Source organism: Canis aureus, chromosome 12 (genome assembly GCF_053574225.1).
Source record: "Canis aureus isolate CA01 chromosome 12, VMU_Caureus_v.1.0, whole genome shotgun sequence".
In the NCBI taxonomy this organism is placed as follows: Eukaryota; Metazoa; Chordata; class Mammalia; order Carnivora; family Canidae; genus Canis; species Canis aureus.
In genome coordinates this window covers 28,819,504-28,832,519 of record NC_135622.1, presented here as the reverse complement: position 1 = coordinate 28,832,519, position 13,016 = coordinate 28,819,504, and the positions used below count along the sequence as shown (strand labels likewise).

At 44.5% G+C, this 13,016-nt stretch overlaps 2 pseudogenes across 1 annotated transcript in view; one reads left to right on the top strand and one right to left on the bottom strand.

Annotated features, from left to right (window-relative positions):
• LOC144280868 (NADH dehydrogenase [ubiquinone] 1 alpha subcomplex subunit 1 pseudogene) overlaps positions 1 to 10,820 on the bottom strand; it is a 220,776-nt pseudogene extending 209,956 nt beyond the window's left edge. The window contains exon 1 of the transcript XR_013349298.1: positions 10,683 to 10,820. The product of XR_013349298.1 is annotated as an NADH dehydrogenase [ubiquinone] 1 alpha subcomplex subunit 1 pseudogene (transcript). The remainder of the gene's footprint in view (positions 1 to 10,682) is intronic.
• On the top strand, positions 3,920 to 4,535 carry LOC144324654 (MICOS complex subunit MIC26 pseudogene; annotated as a pseudogene).
• Positions 10,821 to 13,016: the final 2,196 nt, after the last annotated feature.

Sequence of the window (13,016 nt, the reverse complement as noted above, 5' to 3'; positions counted from 1 at the left end):
GTCATTTTCTTATTTCCTTCAGGTTTTACTTAAAAGTCACCCTGTCCTGGGTGAGGCCTTCTTTTTAAAGTATACCATTCCCCAGATTTGACTTCCTCACCCCTTCCCTGCTTTGTTTTTTTATCCTTGGTCCTTTTCATTGTCTACACTCTGTATTTTATGTATCCTGTTTATTCCTGCCTCCCTCCCTAGATTCTGAACTCAATGACAGCCGGGACCTTGGTCTGTGCCTGGAAAAGTTGTTTGTACACATAGGCACTCAACTGATATTTACTAAGCAAGCACATGCGTGATGGAACGAAAGCCTTCAGTATTTCCTGTGATTTTCAACCTGGTCTCCCCTCTATTTAATGCACACAGGTGAAGCTTTGGTTCATTCAATTTCCTGTTCATTTTGATAAGATAAATGAAGCAAAATGCAATAGGCCATTCAAAAAATTGCACCCACATGCCTTGGAGAATGTTGCTGAAACTGAACTTTGATGGCTTGGGGGGCAGCACTGTCATGAAAAGTTCTCTGGCCAGTTCATGAAAGAACAAATTTAGTTCCTATTAAATGCTCTGGTATATTAATGGCCATAGTTGTTCAAGGGTATAAATTATATATATAATTTATATATCATATGTTAAAGGCATATATTAAAGTCTAGGAGGGTCTGCATCTGATTTAGCTTTGGTTAGAACCGGCTTCTTGGCTTGTCTTTCCTACTGGACTTTCATGTTCTGGGGCAGGGGTTGGGGGAGCAGGAATGGAAGATACCATTGATCATGTCATATCCTCCATAACATTTTGGAAACAACTTAGCTATAATAAGTGTAAATTTTTTTTTAAAGTGTGGTTGAAATGAATTGACTATGGAATTTCCGTCTTTATCCTTTTTGGGCTGTGAACCCCAGTGTCCACAACCAGGACTGGTACCCTCAGTCCAGTGGCAGTCCTCGCTTTGTTCTGAGAGGCCCCGGTCTGGAGGTAGGAGAGCCAGAAGCCAGTCACTTCACTGAACAAAGAATTGTAACTGTCTTCAGATCCTGCCTCTGGCCTGGGCCCAAGAGCCTGAGCCTCCCCACCAGGGAAGTGTGTGGCCAAAGACACAAGTACTAAAAACAACTCTGTGCAACACAGAGGCCCGTTTAGGTGGCTTCCATGAATCAGAAGCTTCTGGAAGCTCTTGGGGGTCCCTTGTGGCTATGCACTATCAAAGTTCTGCTTGCAGAGGGAGAGCAAACCCTTCATCTCAAAGACACGCACTCCAGAGAGCAGGTGGTCCTCGACGGGAATGGAGGGTCTACACCCCATGGAATTGGAAGGGAGTCGAGTATGGAACAGTGCTTGTCCCTTAGGGTCCTTTGAAAGCAAGCTCTTAAACCAGATAGGGTCATTTCGGATAGACAGCCAGGAGGGCATCCCTGCAGACTGGGACTCTGTGTTGGTGCGATTCCAAGGGGCAAGCTGGACAGTCTTTACAACAATCAGATAGAGGGAGAGACATATATTACCCCAGTTGAAAGAAACACATTAATAGCCAATATGTTGGAGTATATATTTTCTTGTTCATTCTAGAGGAAGCAAACAGGGGACCAGGCCAGGCCAGAGCTGACCATGGTGAGTGGTGTTTACAGTGCTGTGGGGCAGGAGCTCAAACACTCTCTGATGGTCACTCATAAAGCAGCTCTTAACATATGGGTGCCAATTTTCTCTTTCACTTGACATTCCCTGATAAGCTCTCTAAACCTCCTTCTGGCTTAAGGTCTGGGAAAGCCATAGTGGTGAATACACATAATATGGAACTTCACTTCCCACCCAGCATTCCCTTGCGAGGCTGTGCCTGGAGGTGGATGAGCCTCCATCGGTGGAGGTTGTGGGCCAGAGCACGATGCCCTGCTGTGGTCACAACTCCATAGGTGTGCTGTGTTTTTCTCAGTATACCCATTTTAGGCTTGTGTGGTATTAAACTTTTCTGCCAGTAAGTAGAAAAGGCAATTTTTGTAAAAACTGAGAAACGACTTGCAGGCGAAGGCAGATATTTCAGAAATGACTCAGAATGGTGTTTTGCTAGAAGAATGCTAATGAAGTGCAGAGCATATATTCATGAGACTGATAACACGCCCTCGGAAAGAAAATGACTCTTGTTAGACATCTGAACTTGAGCAAAACATTCATGTCATTGATTATGATATAATGGATTGGCTCCTACGCTGGCAGCAAACTTCAGTTTCAAAGTAACTGAGGAAGGAAAGATTATTCTCTGGGAGATATGAGAGAGCATATCTTTTTGATCATCTGAAACGGCTCATTCACCTCTGAAACTGAACTGTAAACTCTGGTGAAGAAGGTTCTCAGAAACATCTGACCCAGTAAGCTAAGAGCCAACTCCCTGGTGCATCACCTTCCACACCCACGACCTCAAATTCAGGGACCCACATACAGACAGCTTTTACAACATCCCTCGGGGACCCTGAGACAGTCGTGTGATATCCTCCTAGAGCCAGCTGCCCACGGAAAACCAAACTCCTAAGCTTGAACATGATGACAAGAAGCTTTCGACTTTCTGACTGTTAGAGATTAATCAAGGCAGAGCGTATTTGTGATTCATATCACCTACACAGGGCATCTCTGTGGACAGCCAACTCCTACTTGGGAACCAGTCGGCTAACACTGTCTGGATGTCAGACGTATCTCCTGTTTTGGCAGCTCTTTCTCTCCCTTCCCAAGAGATAGTGCTGGCAGACACTTGCCCTTCAACTGCTGCTCTTTTTGACGGTGGCTGTTTTCACTTCTGTGGCTGTGAATAGAGATGGTTCATATGTGAAGAGGATCAGATGAACAAAATTCTAGAAAGAGGGCAGGTGCATTTATAAAGCCATGTCCAGAACTCTGGGTCTCCTTCCAGAATTCAGCGGCTCATTCTCATATAGCACCTCCTACTTCTCGAGGAGCAGCTTCTGGAAGGATCAGAGTCAGACTGCAAAGCAGGCTTTAATGACAGAGTCATTTAAAACCAAAAAGTAATAAGTAGGGTGTGCATGCTGGAAATTTCTTTTTTAAACCTCATGAATTTTTCTCAAAATCATTCCTTAAGATTATAATCATCATGGTTATGTTTAAGAAAAACAAGAGTTCTTATATTTTAGAGATGCATACTGACATACTTACAGATAAAATGATAGTATTTGGGATTTGCTTTAAAAAATCCAGAATGTGGATGGGGTTTTAGATGAAACAAAATGGACTCTAAGGTGATGACTGTTGAAGGCAGGTAATGGATATATGGGGGTTCATTATAATATTCCATTTTGTATAGGTTTGAGATTTTCTTTCTTTTTTTTTTTTTTTTTGGTTTGAGATTTTCTGTAACACAAAGTTAAAAATTCAGTAAGAGATAGTGAATGTCTTTTTCAGGGATAATTATCTAGTTTGAGACTCAGTTTCCTTTAACTTTTAAAATTTGTTTCCCTAGGGGCTCCTACCTGGCTCAGTCAGTAGAGTATGCAACCCTTGATTTCAGAGTCATGAGTTGAAGCCCCATGTTGGGCATGGATCCTAATTTTTTTAATTAAATTTGTTTGCCTAAATCTACATCACATGGTTTTTGTCTTGCCTAAAAGAAACCGCAGTGTTATAGCTCTCTCTATTCCCTACTCTTCCTCTTCTGTCCTATTCTCTCCTCTCCTCTCCTTTTGGCTCTACTCCCTTCTCAAGGATTCTAGATGATGGGGCACATGGCACAAGGCCTCACATTCAGCAGACACACTCCTGAAATCCTGTGACTTCACCCTCACCACCCGAACTGCTGTTCACTGAGTACCAGTCTAATGGGCCCAAGGATACGGTGCCACATGAAATAGCCTGGCCTCCATCTATGAAAATGTCCTTTAAAAAACAATCACGGACCCTGCCGGAGTCACCTCTGCCAGCAACATGTTCAAGGTAATTCGGAGGTCTGTGGGGCCGGCCAGCCTGAGTCTGCTCACCTTTAAAGTCTATGTGTCACCTAAAAGGGACTCACCTCAGAAAACTTCTGTGAAGGTTAATGAGCTTTCACTCTACTCGGTTCCTGAGGGTCAATCTAAATATGTGGAGGAGCCAAGGACCCAGCTTGAAGAAAGCATTTCACATCTCCGACATTATTGCGAGTCATATACAAGTTGTTAGGAAATGTGCTCACAAACAAAGCCCAAGATGCAGAGCTTGGTTCAGTGGGGGTTAGACAGCTATGAATATCTCCAAAATGCACCTCCTGGATTTTTTCCAAGACTTGGTGTTACTGGTTTTGCTGGCATTGTTGGACTTCTTTTGGCTAGAGGGTCAAAAATAAAGAAGCTGGTGTATCCACCTGGGTTCATGGGACTAGCTGCCTCTCTTTATTATCCACAACAAGCCATAGTATTTGTGCAGGTCAGTGGAGAGAACTTATATGACTGGGGTTTACGAGGATACATAGTTGTAGAAGATTTGTGGAAGGAGAACTTTCAAAAGCCAGAAAATGTGAAGAATTCACCTAGAAACAAGTAGAATGCTCCATGCTCTGCCCATTTTAATCAGCTATAGGTAAACATTGGAAACTCCATGCATTTTCTACAGAAAAATGGCAGAGAAGTCAGTACTGAATGTAGTAAATTGGCTTTCTTCTTCAGGAAAAACTATGCCAGGCTTCTTTGTTATCTTGGGTGATGCCATACTACCAGTGGACTAATCGGAAATCCTTTTACCTAGAGATAATGTCCAGCATTAGAACTCCTGGTTCTCATGTTGCTATTTATGTACATAATTAAAATTCTGAATAAAAAAAATAAACAATCACAAAGCTTGACTATTCACAATCTTCAAAGTATTTTCAAATTATTGAATGGGAAAAAACACATGGTGCTATGGAGAGACCCAGAAAGAGCCCACCTATCTTTGCCCCCTGCCCATTTGGACTGTCCCTCCTTCCTCAATGGCAGGACTGGCCCGGTCTGGACAGAGCAGCTGCCCTAAATGTGAGCAGAAGAGAACTGAACTCCCGCCAATTATGCAGACCTGCATGGGCTCTCTGTGAGAGACACCTTTGCATCCCCCACTGAATCCTTTCCATACACAAAAGGCAGTTCCCTAAAAACAAATGAACACAGCTGAAAGGAATCTATTAGCTAAATTAAGAAGTCTAAAAAATGAAACAGTCCTAAAAGATCAAATTTCTAGAAAGAAGCTGATGGCAACTCCCTGGGACCGGGATGGGTGTCACTTTTAATGTTTATTTGTTCCAATTATAATAGCCGGGTAGGTAGACAGGAAACTGCCAAAAGCCAGAAAGAATGTCTGCGGGGTCAGTGTAACAGAAGTCAGGGTGGCTGATAAAAGCAAGGAAGGAAGGCTAATGACCGGCTGATGTGAAAGTGAACTTGGCCAGGGGCCAAGCAGAAAAAGTGTCATTAGTGTGGTACCCTACCTGTCGAGTGCTTAGTCACTGTGCACACTGCTCCCTCCCAAAAAAAACTGTGAGATCCACTTTGCCAAAAAGCACTACATTTTGAATAGCCTGGGTGGAATTTTATTTAAAGGAAGTCTGTTGCAAGTTATCTTAGAGAACTTCTGGGGCTATCTGTGTGAACTCAGCCAAGTTACTCAATTTGTAGCAATTTTTCGAACTATAAAATACATCCACGAAGGCAAAAGAAACAAAAGCAAAAATGAACTATTGGGACTTCATCAAGATAAGAAGCTTTTGCACAGCAAAGGATACAGTCAACAAAACTCAAAGACAACCTACAGAATGGGAGAAGATATTTGCAAATGACATATCAGATAAAGGGCTAGTTTCCAAGATCTATAAAGAACTTATTAAACTCAACACCAAAGAAACAAACAATCCAATCATGAAATGGGCAAAAGACATGAACAGAAATCTCACAGAAGAAGACATAGACATGGCCAACATGCACATGAGAAAATGCTCTGCATCACTTGCCATCAGGGAAATACAAATCAAAACCACAATGAGATACCACCTCACACCAGTGAGAATGGGAAAAATTAACAAGGCAGGAAACCACAAATGTTGGAGAGGATGTGGAGAAAAGGGAACCCTCTTACACTGTTGGTGGGAATGTGAACTGGTGCAGCCACTCTGGAAAACTGTGTGGAGGTTCCTCAAACAGTTAAAAATATACCTGCCCTACGACCCAGCAATTGCACTGTTGGGGATTTACCCCAAAGATACAAATGCAATGAAACGCCGGGACACCTGCACCCCGATGTTTATAGCAGCAATGGCCACGATAGCCAAACTGTGGAAGGAGCCTCGGTGTCCAACGAAAGATGAATGGATAAAGAAGATGTGGTTTATGTATACAATGGAATATTACTCAGCTATTAGAAATGACAAATACCCACCATTTGCTTCAACGTGGATGGAACTGGAGGGTATTATGCTGAGTGAAGTAAGTCAGTCGGAGAAGGACAAACATTATATGTTCTCATTCATTTGGGGAATATAAATAATAGTGAAAGGGAATATAAGGGAAGGGAGAAGAAATGTGTGGGAAATATCAGAAAGGGAGACAGAACGTAAAGACTGCTAACTCTGGGAAACGAACTAGGGGTGGTAGAAGGGGAGGAGGGCGGGGGGTGGGAGTGAATGGGTGACGGGCACTGGGGGTTATTCTGTATGTTAGTAAATTGAACACCAATAAAAAAAAATAAAAAAAATAAATATATAAAATGGTAATAATAACAGTGCTCACTTTATTGGGTTATCGTAGGGATTAAATGATTAACCCACTTAGGGGCGCCTCGGTGGCTCAGTAAATTAAGCTGAACTTCAGCTCAGGTCATGATCCCAGGGTCCTGGGATTGAGCCCCACATCAAGCTCCCTGCTCGGCGGGGAGCCTGTTTCTCCCTCTCCCTCTGCCTCTGGACCCCCACCCTGCCCTGCTCCTGCTCTCTCTCTCAAATAAATAAGTAAGATCATTTTTAAAAAATGATTAACAGGGACACCTGGGTGGCTGCGTGGTTGAGTGTCTGCCTTTGGCTTCTTAATATAGCTAATAGATTCCTTTCAGCTGTGTTCATTTGTTTTTAGGGAACTGCCTTTTGTGTATGGAAAGGATTCAGTGGGCATTCTGACATCCTGGGATCCAGTCCCGAATCAGGAGCCTGCTTCTCCCTCTGCCTGTGTCTCTGCCTCTCTCTCTGTGTGTCTCATGAATAAGTAAATAAAATCTTAAAAAAAAATTATTAACACATCTGGAGGGCTGAGAACCCTGCCTGGGATCTGGTCAGGGCTCAGCAAAGCATAACTATATTGTTATTTGGAATTTCAAATGTCAATATGTTGAGTTTTCAAACATGAAGAAAGTTCACTATGTTCTGTGTGTTCACTCCCAAAAGTGTAAATGAAATATATATACAAGCACGTGTGTTATATGAGGTGCATGTGCTGTATGCTACAACCCCACTGCAACGTTTATGGGTGTTCTTCCTCTGTCCACATGAACACAGCATCTCACCCCCTGGCCCTGTCAGCTTCACTCTGCCTCCTGAGTCATTTTTCTGGCTCTGGCTCTTCTTCTACATAACCACCCATAATCTCCTAAAAGATCAGCTCCATGTCACCTTCTGCTCAAACACTTTCGGTGACTCCCCTTTGTCTACCAAAACCCTAAGCTCCTCAGTGGCATCTGGGACACTCCAGAATCTGACCCAAACTCCCTTTTTTACACCTTCTGGAAGCCCCCATCCTCGTGGCCTTAAAATCTAACTGAGTAACACAGATTTCCCTGAATTCTTCACTTCCCTTTCTCTTTTGAAGCCTCTGCTAGAATCCCAGTTAGTCTCCTGGGCTCAGCTCCAAGGACATTGCGAGCAGCTCGCTCGCCTAACTCAGCCCGACAGAAGGACGCTCTTCCTTGCCCGTGTCCTCTCATGCTCAGTGCGTGGTCGGTCAGGTAGGGCCTCTACTCCACACACATTAGACCATGGGGCGGGGGCGGGGGGGTAAGGTCATGTCTCATTGATCTGCTCCCCCCAGGTTTGGCACATGCTAGACACTCTAAGGACTTTCTGGGAATACAGTGATGAATGAATGGGCAATACACATACAAGATTTCACCCACGGGCATTCTCCACCGTAGAAGATCTAGTTGTTACTGGGCCCTGTGTCTTGGAGGGAAACAGTGCTGTCCTGTTCAGTTCCTTTGAATCCCTCTGACCTCATCAAGGAGAAAGAGTGGCTGCTTTAAATGGTTCAAATTCCTGCTGAACTTCCTTTTCCACAGTGGGAACAAGCCGTCCACAGGCAAGAAAATCAAGAACACTGCTTTGTTTCAGTGTAGTCTTTTGCTATCAATATAAGGTCACTCCCATGCTTCAATCTAATATGGTCTATTAATGGCAAGTAAGTCTGTTTTTTCATATCTGATCGCAATGTAAAGTATCCATTCTAGAGGTATTTGAGCGCCACGAATGAATCACCAAGAAGACCACAAGTAAGTGAGCACTGGCCAATATGGACAGAGCAAGCATCATGAGGATATGATGCGATATGTGAGAGATGTGTGTTTGCACACCCTTTCCACCTCGTTAAGCCGACAGTGTAACCATTTCCCCATAAGTGTGTCCTTCCCCCCACTCCCCACCTGGTACCACCCTGCCTACACACCCCCCCCCCCCCCCCCCCCCCCCCGGTTATCAGTGGTATCAGCAAGTGTGCGAAGGGCCATCTCTCCCTGCTGTGGGAGCTCTCCAGGTCTGGAGCCAGCATGTGTTCTCACCACTCAGCACGATGCCCACCTGCTACAAGTCACTCAATGGGCATTTGAAGTGAACACCACCTATTAGAAACCAGCTGGCCAAATGCTAATGATGAGGGCCAGATTCTATAGGCATAACTGCTAAAGACCATCCCTGCCAACTCTTTATTAAAGTTACCTTACACAGTGCTTTATTCAGGGTGGGTTCCCAATGAATATTTCTGGGTTGATAAAATGCTCCTTTTATTCTACATGACAGTAGATCTTTCTGTTTGATTCTCTTAGTTTTATAAGCTAAGAGTCTCTCTCCTGACTTTGGGGTAGTCCAGTGAGAACGCCAGAACTCACCACTTCAGATGTTCTTCTGCTTGCTTGCCTTGTCCAGGCTATGTGAGACCACTGAGCATCTTTGTGCAAAGGAGGAATGGTGCCCCTGGCTCTGGAAGCAGAGGCTCATCCAAGGGAGCACGAGTGGTGAGGTGACCGGCAGCTGAGTTTGGCCAGAGGACCTCTACAGTCACCCTGGTGCACAGCGTGACCTAGAAAGGACTTGTTCAAGGTAATACATTTCCCTTCACCACAGGTCCCATTTCCACCCAAACTAAGATTGTGTGTGGAATCCTATTTGCCATCACAGGTCAGAGAGAATCTACCATCAGCCTAGTGTCCTGTCACCGGACCCCGCCCCAATGTCAAGTGCTCTCAGAGCTCACGAATGGATCCCTCTTCAGGGCAGGCTCCCTGATGAGACCCAGCCTATGTTTAAGCCACATAAGCACTCCTTAGGGAACCAAAAATGTCCTCTACCCTTCCTTTTTCCTTTCCTTTCTTTTTTTAAATAACTAACTCTTTTCACTTTAAATTGGCTTTTTATTTTTATTTATTTATTTTTTAAAAGATTTTATTTATTTATTCATGAGAGACACAAAGAGAGAGGCAGAGACACAGGCAGAGGGAGAAGCAGGCTCCATGCAGGGAGCCCGACGCGGGACTTGACCCCAGGGTCCCAGGATCACGCCCTGGGCTGAAGGCTGTGCTAAACCGCTGGGCCACTGGGGCTGCCCATAAATTGGCTTTTTATTAACAGATTTACTTTTCGAGTAGTTTTAGGTTTATAGTAGTTTTAGGTTTCAAGTAGTTTTAGGTTTGTACTTCTGTTTATTGAGCAGAAGTACATGGTCTCTGTTCCACGAGCCTGGTACCTACATTTATCTTAGTCTCCGGAGAGAGTGAGTGTTGGGGCAATGGGCCTCGGTGGGTGGCCCAGTGGGGTCAGTGGATTTGGGGAGACCGTGTAGGGAAGAAGACAGTCTGGTAACCTGAACTTCTCTGACTAAAACACACACAAGTATCAGTACAAGGCAGTACCCTCCATGTGAGGCGTCTCTGCACAGAATCAGGCATCAGCTTTCCCCTTCCCTTGGAAATAACATCCCAAGGTTAAATCTGGCCTGTTCCTGGAAATGGGGTGAGGGGGCCCCAATGGCAAGGAGCTCTGTTCCGGTTTCCACTTCCTGGGTGCCCCTGCACACTCTGCAGCTCTGTTCACACCTCTCCAGATCACAGACCCAAGACAGTCTCCAAAGGAGCTAAATTAGAAGCACAAGCCTTTTTCCTACACAAACTCAAAGGAGGTGAAGAGCAGTGAAGATAAGCACATCAAGAGTCCCAGGACATAGTGAGGCACCCCACCTCCCATGACCCACTTGCTCAAGTCCCACTGCTATTGCAGCCCCACACAGTCTCCAAGGTCAGAGTGGACCAAGGTTGGGGGGATAGGGGTACATGCTCACTTTGATTAAGCCTGAGCTGGCCAAAGAAGCCACCAGAAACACACCCCTACTCTTAGAGAGAGAGCTAGGAAAATTTTCTCCAGCTCCAATCTTAGAAGACTCCAGGAAAAATGGATGGAAAGAGGCCCATTACAAAATATTACATCAAATCCACCCACCTCTTGAATTCCTCTGTGAAGGCAGCTGCCAAGAAGGAAGAAGGGGTTAGCAGCCAGGCCTGGAGCTGCATTGCTGAGTGGGAGTCCCAGCTCAGCTGCTTATTAGCTGAGTAACTCTGGGCAAGCTAGTGTATTGCTTGTGGCTTTATCTGTCAAATGGAAGTGAAAATACTATAACCATTGACCGTATGGGGTGTTTTAAGAAGAACTGAGTAAATATGCACATGGCCCTTAGAACAACCACAGGCAGGCAATAAGTGATCAAAAATGTTAGCTATTTTTATCAGCACAAATGACCTGAAGGCAATCCTTTATTTGTGTATTTATTTATTTTCTCAGAAGAGGAGATAGATCTTTTCTCTCTGATTCATATATGGTGACAAAAGCCACCTGGCATCCTGGGGTTTGTACTGATAAATTCACATAGCTTGCTTTCTGATTGACACCATTCTTATGCTTGGTTCCTGTGGCTGCTGAACATCCTCTCTAGTCACCAGACACAAGTTCTTGCATCCTCACCAAACTCCAAGGAAAGGGTATTGCAATTTACAAAAAGGTGATTGTCTCATCAGGATGTTTTTTCCTTTGACCACATTAAAAACCTAAGTTTTAATTTTTAAAAAGCATTAATTATGAATATAAAGTATAGGATGCTGTCAATTCTATTGAAACAATCTGGCAAATTTTATTTATTTTTATTTATTTTTAAAGATTTTATTTATTCATTCATGAGACACACAGAGAGAGAGGCAGAGACATAGGCAGAGGGAGAAGCAGGCTCCCTGCAGGGAGCCCGATGTGGGACTTGATCCCAGGACCCTGGGATCAATGACCTGAGCAGAAGGCAGATGCTCAACCACTGAGCCACCCAGGTGCCTCTGGCATATATTTTTTAGTAAAAATTTTTAAAAATACAATACATATGTGTGGACATCGAAATGGTAAGATGTGTTTCAGAATGGGCAATCCTTCCTTATTCAAAATTGTCCTCCTCAGTAAACACTTCTGTGCTTCCTCACCTTTGCCCACATCAACGACACCCTTTTGTTGTCCACTGATGAACAATTCCAAATTCTTTGGTGAAATGGTTTTCGAGCTATCTCTAACACATACTGAAAAACCCTGGAGGAATTAAGCTAGAAGTAGCCACAGGAACAGCAGCAGAAAACACTCACCTACATCTCAGGAATGACTCACGAGGACCAATGAGGGGTGTATGTGTAAGAGGTGTGCAAAATGAGCCTCATGTGCATGCACACACATGCACACACATACATGTAGGCACACATATGAACATGGCACATGCACACACATACACATGCATGCACATGAACACACAGCACGCACACACACAAGCACATACTTGGCGTCAGGCGGAGGCCCTGCAGGTCACAGGAAGACAAGGGCAACTTTGAGTGTGAATCGAGAAATTCTACTCTCAACTGAAATCTCATGTGGGCAGTAAAAAACGCTGCCTGGGCAGATGCTCCAAAAGGCCAAAGAAAATGGGAGGATCCCTGGGTGGCTCAGCAGTTTAGCGCTGCCTTCAGCCTAGGGTGTGATCCTGGAGTCCCAGGATCGAGTCCCAGGATCGAGTCCCAGGATCGAGTCCCAGGATTCAAGTCCCAGGATCGAGTCCCGCGTCAGGCTCCCTGCATGGAGCCTGCTTCTCCCTCTGCCTGTGTCTCTGCCTCCCTCTCTCTGTGTGTCTCTCATGAATAAATAAGTAAAATCTTAAAAAAAAAAAATCAAAGGCCAAAGAAAATGGAATTGCATGTCTTTTAGCATCCACCCAGAGGAAGGCCCCACTTCACATTTCACAACAGACCAACTTCCAGAGAGCTCCTATGGAGTCCTTTTAATTTATTTAACTTTTGTTGGCAATGGAAAGCAAGCCTGCCACATCTGATGGTTTGAGTGATTCCATCTGAGTCACCTGCCTTCCTGAATGCACATGAGAGGATGCAGTACCAGGAACGGAACTGTAGCCTGCTGTTATAGACAGCAGCCATGCAGTCAGAGCTGGAAAACACACTCGGTACCCAGCCCTGGTGGAACAGTGGTCTACAGAGACAAAATCTCGGCTGTGTCCTCTACTTAAAGCACAGTGGCCTTTATCAGGGGTAAATATTGCTCTTCTTATATGTAGAAGCCAAGAAAACAAGTCTGCAATCATCCTGCTTTTCCTTGATTCTCTGGACCTGCTCTTCCTGGTTACATTGCATTTTGCCACTTAAACATACCTGCTACTAGTTCCTTTGCACACGTGTTTTATTTATCCCCTTGAGCAACTGGAAGGCAGCTCTTCTGTCTTACTCTCTCTAGGTTCTCACA